This window comes from Dromaius novaehollandiae, unplaced genomic scaffold, assembly GCF_036370855.1.
Source record: "Dromaius novaehollandiae isolate bDroNov1 unplaced genomic scaffold, bDroNov1.hap1 HAP1_SCAFFOLD_132, whole genome shotgun sequence".
NCBI lineage: Eukaryota > Metazoa > Chordata > Aves > Casuariiformes > Dromaiidae > Dromaius > Dromaius novaehollandiae.
In genome coordinates, this window is record NW_026991285.1 from 81,946 (window position 1) to 91,940 (window position 9,995).

Below are 9,995 nucleotides of genomic sequence, written 5' to 3' on the forward strand. Positions count from 1 at the left end.
GAAGTGTTTTAAGTTGCTGTGAAAGTTAGATGGGAGATTGTTGCTAATCAACAATATTTTATTACATAAGGATTTAAACCAGGTCGTATTTATGGTAGGAGTTTGGCCTGCGAAGAGAAACAAATATATACTGCTCAAATTGCATTAGGCTACTTTTTGTTTTAGGAAATAGATAGCTAATTACTGGTGAAATTTAAACAGTACTTCAAAAATACTCTATGGAAATAAGGCAACAAATGTATTTAAAGATGACTGCTAAGGTTATCTATAGAACGGATACTGAGATATCCTCTGGTCATGGTAAGGTCCCTGCTGTGCTGAATACTAAGCATTTATGATGACAATACTCTCCTTTGCTTCAGCAGTGCCGGACCCAGTCTTGAAGATCTAATGTAAGATGGTTGTCTATAAAAGCCTCTTAGCACTTCCCAAAATAAGGCTATAGAGGCTACAATAGTGAAATGATTGGTAATACAGTAATCTGCTTTACAAAAGCCCTGAGAGAGGGAGAGAGAGAGAGAGATCTATATATAAGTATATATATATTTAATAATGAGAGAATTTCAAATGGACTAGAACTTGATTTGCTTCTTAGGAACTGGCAGAAGCTGAATCCTAGATGCTGCTCATACTGCTTAAATCCTTGTATATGTAGGTAATGTGAGATCTTTTAATTTGTTCATGATTTTTAGTCTTTTCCAGCTCTGCTGTAAAACAGTTCTTCTAGTAGAAGTGATCTGTCACATACAGAACTGAGGAAGAAAGATACACAAAATAGAGTTTAAATAAGATCGTATCATTAATTTCTTTCTTTTTTTTTTGCCTAATGTTTCAGATTTTTCTTCTTGACTGTCCTCCATGTCGGGTTGCAATGATTCTTTTCAGGTAATGCCCCATCCTTGCTGCATTTCTGTCTACTTGCATGGTGTGCTTAGAAGTTGATTGTGGCTTAAGTCATAAAATAGTAAGATACGCATCCAGCCCTTAGTTAGAAAGACATACTGGCTGGACTGAATGATGAGACCTTGAAAAGGGTCATGGCTTCAGCTGTGGGTGCTGAGTCCACTGACCCTTGTTTCTTTTGTACTGGTGGTGGTTTTGGTCTCACAGGCAACACCTATTCGCGCAGTAGTTGATGAGAGCACAGGTGTCCTTCTACAGAATAACCTATGGGCTTGTTAAATGTATGTCATGTGCCTCGTACTTTCTGATTATCTTCACTAAAAATTAGTAGCTGATCTTCATGGAAGGCCATATGTACAGTATGGGTCTATTTTTTAAAATGTGGAGATAAGTTAAATAGTTAAAGCAGATTCCTACTGATTTGGGTATTTCTCAAATGTGTGCAATCTTTTCTATAATATTGCTTATTGTTACTAACTTTAGGAAGTGGTCTAATGGACTAGTGCAGTAGAGTCCAGTAAACAGCCCATACTTTTTATAGGTTCTTACCTATAGAGTTCTTGCTCTCAAAGGCCCTCTCTCATGTGCGTTGCATGATAGGGGTACAGCTAGTATATTGTGAGGAGGGTCATGGGACTTCCCAGACAGAATGATAATCAGGAATGGCTGTAGTTGCCACCGTGACAGTTCACTCGGCTCTTTCTTCTCTTAGTCTAGGCAGTGACTGGAAAATATGATGCTGGGGGCATGCCTCATGAATTGTTTTGGAGGTGCTACTGTCTCGCTACAACTTTTTCCTGCTGCTCCTTATTTGGGCAGGGAGTAGGCTGAATACAGAGATACAGTACTAGTGCCTCTTCATCTCAGAGAGCGTGCAAAGTAAGTCTGGTGTCTAGGAAATCCTGGATTTACTATGCATTTGCAAAGGACTGGTTGCAGGGCAGAGGCTGCAGTATTTGTTCTTTTTCAGAATGAGCCTTTCTGTTTTCTGACGTCCTGACATACAAATGACATTTGAAGAACTGTTTTGGAATTGTAATACCTTCCTCCCCCGCCCCAAGTTACTTATAAACTTTGTAATTTTTAATAGAGTTTATGACAGGCAGTGGTTGTAGAATGAAATTTATGCTTTACTTTGTCTCTTATATAAAGTAGACTTAAACAGTACTGACCTTACTTCTGTAGGTCCTGATGCAACAGTGGTTCAGGGAGAGATGACTGAAAGCTGTATAAAATAAAATACAGCACTGTAATTTAAATACTACTTTCTTTCGCTTGTCTTTGCTTGGGATTCTCTGTTGCATCTTTACAAATATAATTCTTTTATTTAAGTGACTCAAAAATCAGACTTCTTCCAAATTCCCAAAGCTTTAGTTTGATGTCATGTACATTTATGGAGTTGGATGAAAGTAAAAACTTTCTCAAATGTCTATTTTAAGCTCTGAAAGCAAAATGAACAGCAAAATTTCAACCATTTAGCAGCCTGGACCATGAACAGGATTAATATGAACAGGATTAATATGAACAGGCAGTCAAAACCTTCTAGGAATCCAAAGCTCATTATAGAAAGCAGTCCTACTTCAGGAAATTATTAAAATGTTTATTTAAAGAGAGTTCTTATCCTGGTTATTGCAGTGAACAGTGGCTTTATTCAAATTAAAGCCAGCAGAATTTTCTCAAATTTCCTGCTACCTTTTATGAAAGATACACTACATAAAATACTACATAACTATACATAACATGTACATATAACATACTACATAAAAACTTTGCATTTCATTTCTAATCTGTGAAAATAATATCTCATCTCTCTTCTAAGGTTGCAGATGCATATGTTAAATGGGGCCCTCTTAGCATTGCTGTTTCCTGTCGTTAACACGCGCCTGGTGAGTATACTATACCTTTCCTTCTCCTCGTGTATTTCTTCCTACAATACTTTCTCTAGAAAGGTGCTTGAGCTGTCTTTAGAGGTGGCTAAACTACACAGATTTGGTTTAGGAGCTATACTTCTAAAATACTAAGCAAGTTTTGATGGTTAAAATTTCTTGCTGCATGTAAATTCACTGCTCATGGAAAACTTCTTTATTCCCATATCTTTGTTTCTGCAGGTATTTCCTCCCTCTCAATTAAATTCAGCAGGCTACATACTATTTGCATAATGAATCGGAGTGATCTATAAATACCTGCTGGATTTGTGTATTGAAGAGATATCTAAGACACTGAGAAAATGATGGGATGAGAGTGTTTCACTCAAAGCAGGTAAGTTAGCTCTTTTGCTAAGATCTTTCTGAAGTACTAGATTATCACTGAGTTGCTTCTTTTACTGTGAAGAACTTGCTGTTTTGAATATGGCAGTCAGATTACTAACACTTGCAAGTAGCCACCTTTCTTCATCCCAGACCCTTTTGTAAAGCTATCTAAAAGGTGTTTCTTCTACATTGCTGGAGCAAGCAAACTACTTTCTGAAATGCATTTTTTTTTATTTGTAAGTATTATTTTAATGATGTCTGAGACAACACTATTGAATGCCTGAAACTGAAGAACTAGTTTCTTTTCAAGCAGATGCATATAAAACTATAAATAAAATTTAAGTATAAAAAGTTTAGACTTCAGAATGGCTACGTTGTGAGATGGAGCTGTCAAGTGTGTTTTCTTTTGGACGTCAGTTGCTACGCTGCCGTACCTTTTGTCCTTGTGTTTTACAGGGTAAATTGATTGTGGGGAAAAAAGTTAATGCAAAAAAATAGTTTATATCTTTCACATGATTAGGTTAATTCTAAAGTCTAAACCCTTTTGTAGGGTGGCAGCAAGTGCATTCAGGAATGTAGTTGTAGCATCATATCGTAGCTGGGGTGGGCTTAATCTAGGAAACTTTGGCAAACAAGACCAGTGAAGTTGCAGCAATGCAATTTGTGTAGGCTGCTAATACAAGAACATATTCAGGGTTCAAGTTGTATAGTTGGTGCTGAAATCTCTGCTGCCAGTTTCAATGTTATCGGTACTGAAGCAAGCTAGATTGTTAGTAGATGTATGCCGGTCAGCATCATTTAAGTCTTTGAATATGCTATAGATACAGTCTTTATTTCAGCCTGGTGGCAGCTATTAGTCCTACAAATTATAGTTTGAGTTAGATTTTTGCTTCAAGTTATTTACCTCCAACAACAAGCTTTTTTCCTGAGTGAAGTCACATAAGAGCCCTCCTATGATCAAAGTGAACGCTGAGTAAATATATTTGGCTTTAGGAAAATTCAGTCTGTTTTACCAGGCTGTAAATTCCTGGTACAGGTCACTAGAATGGATCCAAAATACTAGTCTTTGATTTACAAGCACAATCACAAAAACTTCCATGTGGAGAGTTAATAATGTGGAGAGTGGAAGCGTAGAACAAAGTTCATTGTCCATTCCACCCTGATCTTTAAACTGACAGTGAACGTGATAGCTTTGAAAGCGGCTTCACAGGATAGCATGTGGCCCATGGTTAAAATGACGTAGTGGGAGACTAAAAAACTAGAAGTGGGTACACATGAATATGGGAGATTCCTCAGGCCTGGAATTTGCCCAGTGTTGTTGGCGTCTGTCACCTGCTCTCCCCCCCAAATTAGGCACAGCAGGGTTTCTTCATCCAGGTTTTCAAAACTGCTACAAATTTCCTGTCTTCTGGAAGAAAAATTAGCCTGTTGGTGTCCCTAGTAATACTCAAACCTGTCGAGAATTAATGCTAAGAAAAGTTGTCCTGAATCTGAGCTGGATAAAATATTTCTAAGAATTATTTTTAAGAGTTGTTATGCATGCATATATGGGGGTGTGTGTGTGTGTGTACGTATATATACATATAAGCGCACATGCTTGCTCATTTTCTCAGATTTCAGTGGTTTCAGTAGTATAAGCCTCGAGTTCCTTCAAGATTTAGTCTTTTTGTCCTTCCTAATCTGGTAACTACACATATTCTTTTTCATACTAGAAATGTTTATTTGCAGTTTGCAATTGTTTTTATTAAAACTAGTTACTGCTGAATAGAAATGGCATTAAATCAAAAATGCAAATAGAATTTCTTGATAATAGAATACTTTTCCTGTTTCAAATTAGGTAGCTTTCTGATTTCTATTGGATTTTTAGGAGTAACCTGTTAAGGTTAAAATAATACATGTTGAAATATTTTAATAAATCATTAACTTGTATTTTCTCTAATATTGTTATAGATCTCACTTATATTTGGGCAGTGGTGATTAAACAGGAAAAATACAGACTACTCGTATAAAATTCTGCCCTTCTCTAGAGATAGAGGAGCCAAAGGACTACATCCAAGAGCAAATATTTTTGGAATAAATACAGCTCTAGGATATTTTTGGCTTAACAGCTGCTTGCTAGGCTAGTCTCTTTTCTGTGTGTCTTCTGGCACAAGATAATATGGGTGATGTTTTATAGCACTGCAGCTTTGGCCCAAATTATTTCTTGGTAGACGTGCATTCTGCTCTATAACTGTCGTTGTAAATATCCACAATGACATTTTCCTGAAAGCACTGAATAACTCTTAACACTTAGTAGGAAGTTCCAAAAAAAAGTGCAATAAATTTGTCTATGCTCTCTGTTCCTCTGCTCTGATTTGTAATACCTTCCTGAAAAGCTTTTGACTCAGTCAGGAATGGTCATCATTTTATGCCTCAACTTTTTATTTCAGTTTTGTGATATTTTAAGACATATATTTTACTGTATACATGGTTCATACAAAAATTTGTATACCTAGTTACATCTGTAAAGGGTTGTAATATATAGTGCCTGGCAGAAAGTAAGAGCATGAGAAGTTGGACACCTGACCCAGCTACTCATTTAGAAGTGGGGGAGGGAGATCATGCTTTTGGGCAGGTAGGTGGGAGAGAGTTCTCTCATTCTCAAGAGACAAAACATTCTTGATTAGCATTAACAATCACATGGAAAATAGGGTAATCTTTGAAGACTTCCAGGTAAATAGAGAAGAAAATGTTAAGGGAATCAGATTGTTAGGTTCCCGGGTAGGAGCCTAGAAAGGTGTAAGAAGAAATACACAAGTGCAAGATCTCTTTTAACTCCGTATCTATATTACATGGAATACAGTGTAGGTCCTGATAGCCTAAGCCTCACAAAGGTTGGAAAGGAAGCCCGTTAAAAGTTTCTCAAATAAGTCGCAAAACAATGTGTGGCACCAGGTCTGTGCAAGTAAATTAATTTAGCTGCCAGTGAAGTGTTTGGAGAGTAATCGTTTTTGTATGAGCATGTGTGCGAACATATTGCATTAATCAAATTTTAAAGGAAAATATTTCTACTGGTTTTAAAGCTTTGTTTGCAAGCTGATGTCCTGAATATGTTGATATAGATAAAGTAAAAAATAAGACATGTCCTAGAGGCGTTGGGCTTACTGTCTCGGCTAACACAGAGATGGTGCAGTTTTAATGTTTCCAGAAGTTGCTAGACAGTATTATTAGAACTATTTGCCTTGAGAGGTACACAGCCTAAATCTGTTTTAGGAATAGAATCATACTTTGAGCAATACTTGCAGTGCACTCTGTCTTTAGGGACTATGATAATGTCCTACTGCATCTCTGTTGACTGTTAAGGTAACAATGCACTGTAGTAAAAAGTTTGCCCCAAATGCCTGTTAGCAACACAGCAAAATGGAATAAGTAATGGTAGCACATGATGTCATTTCTAAATTGTCTAAGTCTAACTGGCATAAGTGGAAATAACAGTATGGTTAGACATCCAGGGCTCTGGAAAGGTGGTGCTTTGGCTGCTATTCGTACTAAAGCCAATGATTCTGCATCTTTCACACGTATCGAGGCTACGTACGTTAAAATGGTATGGGTGCGTAAGTGCAATTTACAATCACACTTTTATTTGGGAATGCAAATTTACCTTATACTGGTGGTAAGTAGTGCCAGTATTATCTGTAGAGGAAGTAAAAAATACTCTTTCTGAAATTAGTATTTTGTGCACATATAACTCTTCTATCTTGGACTCAATTCTACAGATGCCTGACTGTGTCCCTAGAGTCATTACATGTGTGCTGGTTTGCATAATCAAATTGAGTGACCAGGAGACTGTAATGCCTTTTTATGAGATACAATAAACATCAAATCTAGCACTGATCAAATAAGGAAAACAGTAATAAAAGTTAAAATAAATGCCTACAGTTTAGCTCAGCAGTGCATTGAACAACTGCATTGTCCTAACTTTCTTGGTCAGTTTAATCTCTGTAGTGACAGGCCAAGAAAAAAAATCCCTCTCAAATTAGCAGAATTTGGGTATGTCATGAGTTGGAATCCTGGGGGTTTGCTCTAGCTGGATCTTCTGGCATTTGTATACTAGTAAAAATATAGTTGTTGTTCTTGTTTCATTATGTTTCTGATCCCCTCCATCCCTGTAGCAAGGTATTATTCCTAGTCCTGTGTTCCACCATGTCTCGACTCTACTAATCTTCAGCACAGACGGACTCTCTTTATAAATCTCATGACTGTGCTTGTGCATGCTAACGCTTCCCTCTGGTAGCAGATGCAGATTCTGATTCTCTCCCTCTGTATATATGCCCACCCTAACAGGATTAATTGAAAATGAGAACTAGATAATATTGGATAAAACTAATCAATTAATGCTACCTTAAGGGGTTATATTATAATTCTCTCTACTGACTGGATTGTGTAGAAGATGGCAGATGCCTACTTGAAGTTGAGATTAGGTTTTTTTGCCTATATCAGAATATCAGAAAATATCAGAAAAGGAACTGTTGCAAATAAAATCTGGGGAAACTGGTTTAGACCTTAGCACAGACACCACACAGATGGGTGCCTGATACTTAGCTACAGCCCTGGTACTCATTTATTTTAAGTGGCTTTGCTGTTGGCATCAATGCCAACATTAACATATCTTTATTTTCGCCCCATTCAGGTATGTGGGAATCCCTTATCTGATCTATGCCAGGTGGACAAACTGGTGCCTGAGCTGTAGAATTGGCTGAATAATACGGTACTGAACAGTACAATAGTGTAACGTGGGTCAGCTTCTTGGCTACTTGCCGTTTGGACGTCTGCTTGAGAAATGAGTCTTAGCAGGACTGGAAATAATCTGTTTTCCAAAGGCCACTTGTGTTTTTGTTTTGGATTTTTTTTTTCTTTTTAAATACTTCATGTCTGTCCTGAGATGATTCTCTTAAACTCCTCCAGCAACTGTCTCTCCTCTGCCAAATAAGTCACTTGCTATCCTGAATATGTTGAGAAGTAACCAACATCTGTCACATGGGCCTAGTAGCTGTTTGCCCCATGATTTCTGCATTGTACAGCTTTATATAGATTCCCCCTCTCCCATTTCATATATACTGTGGTTTGCTTTACAGGTTAAATTAAAAAAATCTGCTTGCGGCTTATTTGTGGATTACTGACCCTGTCTAGGATACTAGTCATTAATTTTAAGTTATGAATCTGGGTTTACTGACTATGTCTAGGAAAGCTACTGGTACAGAATGCCATTCCATGTTTACTGCAGACACCTAGCCTGCCTGCTGGGTGTGCTATAGAAAAGGGCAGAGCTGAATTACTTTTGTTCCTTTTTCTGTCATACCCTGCAGTCTTTGTAGAGGATGGTGGAGGGAGAGTTCTTGCCCAACACAGTGCTTGAGCTATTGTTGCAAATATAAAACCAAGGCATAAATAATTAGCAGAGGGAGGAATACTACTTTCAGAAAACAGAGCAAAGTAGCAACCTCCCTTCCCACTGAAACCAGCTGAGCTGAAGCGAGTTTAGACTAGTGTTTTGCCATGCTTTGCGGGGCAGGGAGGAACTCGCATCTAAATATTAGACTTCTGGGCTCAACTCTATTCGAAGCTCTATGGTTTTGAAGAGCTTTTTCTAAATCTTAGTGCAGTCAATGGAAAGACCTAATTGTTTCCTCAGGGCAATAGCTGGTTTAAGTTGAGGCATCCATCATGTGCTCAGAGGACTGCCGTTGATGGCCGTGACTTTTCTTGCTCAGAGATAAAAGAAAGAGGTGAGCTCTAATCCTTCATCACATAGTTTCTCTTTTCTGCAGTCTCACAAGCAATAAAAGTGGCTGCTAAGGGTTTAGTTAGGCCGTTATACATAACTTACCTGTTCCTGGGATGAGAGCTTACTGTCTGCTCGCTATTTATTCTTGGTACGTCTCCAGCGAGCCCTTAGCAAGTGTCCCGGGAATTGTGGCCCTTTTGAATCTGCACCATACTGGGCTGATGCGGGGGCAAGCAGCAGATGTGGCTACCTTGAGCTGAACTCTTCCTGGAAAAAACAAAACATCGTACATCTTCTAGCAGAAGTTTCATCAGAAAATGTAAAAACTGAATAGTCTGAATGTTTATTGCAAAATATGCTAACATAGTACTCTGGATTTTGTGTGCGTGTTTGAGGAATAGTGTATGTCAGTATTAGGCTGTGTTTTGAAACACAGCATGATTTTATACCAATGTTAAAACCAGTGAATGGACAATGAACAGATTTTTCTTCAAGTAGCAACCTTTAAAGGAAAAGAACCTATTATCTTGAGTAGCAGGGTAGCCTGTACTCTGTATTCATTTAGACTGTTAAGAGAGCCTAGAATATGAGTTAGTAGAAGAAATGGATAATTTGTCATTTTGTCTTGTACCTTTACTTGTTTTAATGCCCTGAGAAGGGAAACAAGGTGAAATGCAGGAAGAGTGATGCTAGCAGCCTGCAAGGGAGAGAGGAGTTTAGGGCAAACAGCCAGCAAACCGATTGAAAATTAATATACAGAGTTCAGAGTAGTCCATCTTGATAATGAACGTTCAGTGTTCCCGAATCTGGGGACAGGTGTGGATAAAGAAATATGTCATCAATACATTGGTCTGTTACTAGGGAAATACTTGTTGCTCTTGAGAGTGGCTGCTGCGTTCCACCAAAGGCATCTGATGGGAGAAGACACGTCTGTTGAGGCCTGTGGCGAGGGTCTACTTTAGGGTTTGTTGCAGTCTGGATTTAGATACTCATGGCCTTTGCAACTGCATACCATCAAATATTATGAGATGAATTAACTCAGGAGGCAGTATTCTGACCTCCTTTATGTTCTGTGAATA

At 38.1% G+C, this 9,995-nt stretch overlaps 1 long non-coding RNA gene across 1 annotated transcript; it reads right to left on the reverse strand.

Annotated features, from left to right (window-relative positions):
- Positions 1-578: 578 nt before the first annotated feature.
- Positions 579-9,169, reverse strand: LOC135325514 (uncharacterized). Its single transcript, XR_010386444.1, has 3 exons — positions 9,019-9,169; positions 2,076-2,128; positions 579-752 (listed from the first exon to the last, which is right to left on the reverse strand). It is a non-coding gene; the product is annotated as an uncharacterized LOC135325514 (long non-coding RNA).
- Positions 9,170-9,995: the final 826 nt, after the last annotated feature.